This window comes from Gossypium hirsutum, chromosome A04 (genome assembly GCF_007990345.1).
Source record: "Gossypium hirsutum isolate 1008001.06 chromosome A04, Gossypium_hirsutum_v2.1, whole genome shotgun sequence".
Taxonomy (NCBI): domain Eukaryota; kingdom Viridiplantae; phylum Streptophyta; class Magnoliopsida; order Malvales; family Malvaceae; genus Gossypium; species Gossypium hirsutum.
This window is the reverse complement of record NC_053427.1, coordinates 16,239,388-16,241,529: the sequence shown is the minus strand read 5'-3', so window position 1 is coordinate 16,241,529 and position 2,142 is coordinate 16,239,388. Positions and strand designations below refer to the sequence as shown.

Genomic DNA, 2,142 nt, shown 5'->3' with positions numbered 1-2,142 from the left:
AAAAACCAAGAAAATCCACTACCTCTTGCGATTGCTGCTATCAGAATCCTGCTCCACGTACTATGTATGATTATACTAAACCTTTTTTAACAGGAACTGAATTAAGCATAGTTAGGCCTGCTGTTGTTGCCAAGAATTTTGAACTGAAACCTAACACCATTCAAATGATCCAACATTTTTTCAGTTTGATGGTTTGTAGGATGAGGATCCCAATGCTCACTTGGCAAATTTCTTAGAATTTTGCGACACTTTTAAAATCAATGGCATTTCTGATGACGCCATTCGCCTTCGGTTGTTTCTCTTTTCATTAAAGAATAAGGCTAAACAATGGTTAAACTCGTTACCACAAGGGTCAATCACTACTTGGGAACAAATGACCGAAAATTTTTTACTAAAATATTTTCCGCCGGCTAAAACAGCCAAATTACGTAATGATATCTCTTCTTTTGTGCAGATGGATTTAGAAACACTTTACGATGCGTGGGAGAGACACAAGGATCTCTTGAGAAGATGCCCTCACCATGGGTTACCACGTTGGCTACAGGATCAAACGTTTCATAATGGCCTGAATCCTTCGACTCGACAGATGATCGATGCAGCCGCTGGCGGAATGTAACACCCCTAAAGTGACCCTAGTCGGAAAGTGGTTTCGGGACCACTAAACCGAGTTATAAAGATAATTAACCGTCATAGTTGATGCTCATTATATGTACATATGCATGTGTGAAAATTTCATGTTTGAATTTTGTTAATAGTAAGTGAATTTTATCAAATAGGACTTATGTGAGAAAATTTGGAAATGTGCTAGGCAAATGTAAAGTGGCCTAATAATGCATGTTGTGAAATGATGGGTTTGCATGTCAAATTACCCAAAATTAAAGCATAGTGGCCGGCCATGCTATGGGTGGAAACATGTTGGGAACATGTTGGCTTAGTGTGTTATGTTAGAAAGAATAAATAAAGGGTTAGTAATTAAGTAATGAAAAGGGAGGGGTGATGAAAACAAAGTTGTCTCATCCATCCCCCCCTCCATTTTGCCGTAACTAGACAAGAAAAGAAAAAAAAAAGAAAGGGTGTTCATCCTTTAACACCTTGGCCGAAAATTTGAAGGAGGAAGGAAGAAGAAAGGTTGAAGAGATTCGGCCTTGCATGTAACTAGACTAAGGTATGTTTGATGATGTTCCATGAGATGCATGCATGTTTTAGTTGTTAGTTTGAGTTCTACCTAGCCCATGGTCTAAATCTTGCTATGTGATGGAGATGATATTCGGCCATGGGTGTTGTCTTTCTTGGTTGGTGTTTTGATGTTGTGGTGATGAGGCATGAAGATGATTGAGCTTGAGTGTTTAATAAAAAGGTTTGGATGTGAGAGTGTGTGAGGAGTAGAAATGTGGGGTCTTAGCAACTTCATGAGGGTTCGGCCATGGTGCTTCAATATTGCACTTGTGTTTAACCCTAGGATTAATTAGTTATATGGTTAGTATGGGTATGGGTGACCGAATATGAGAGCATGAATAGATGGAGAGTTTAGTGAATCGATATGTGGTAAACGTTAAGTGTTAAATGAGATAGAAATGATAGATTAATGTTGCACATTCGGCTATAGTTAGGCATGATGATGATCTTATCTTGACTTAGATAATTAGGCATAAAAGGGTGGTAATGAGGTTGAGGTTGTTGAATGGTTAGTTGGGTAACAAATGAAGCATTCGGCCATCACTTGGGAGCTTATGTGATGTTGAGTGTAAAATTAGCAAAGGTGATTACCGAATGTCCAAGTATGCATATGCATGTGTGATTAGATTATTGATAGTATGGTAATTGCATGAGGTTATTAGCCGAATAGCTAAGAACATAAAGTAGCAAGGTGAAAATTTTACCATGTCGTTTCGTATGTCATAAAATCATTAAAATGTGGATACCAATATATGTAGCAAAGCGGTTAAATGAGTTAATTTATTTGTTTAAGCTCAAGACTCTAAAGGAAAGGCGTCCAACAAGGGAAAGGAAAAAGTGATCGAATAGCCGCCGAAATTGTTCGACCACATCCGAGGTAAGTTTTAAGTGATTAAACGTTGAGTAAATTCAATTATAATAGGACATGATGAGTTGATTTAATAAGATATGATGTGGCCATGATAT

General features: G+C 37.8%; 1 non-coding gene across 1 annotated transcript; it reads right to left on the bottom strand.

Annotated features, from left to right (window-relative positions):
- Positions 1 to 421: 421 nt before the first annotated feature.
- Positions 422 to 528, bottom strand: LOC121228498 (small nucleolar RNA R71). Its single transcript, XR_005926074.1, has one exon. It is a non-coding gene; the product is annotated as a small nucleolar RNA R71 (small nucleolar RNA).
- Between the last annotated feature and the right edge of the window lie 1,614 nt (positions 529 to 2,142).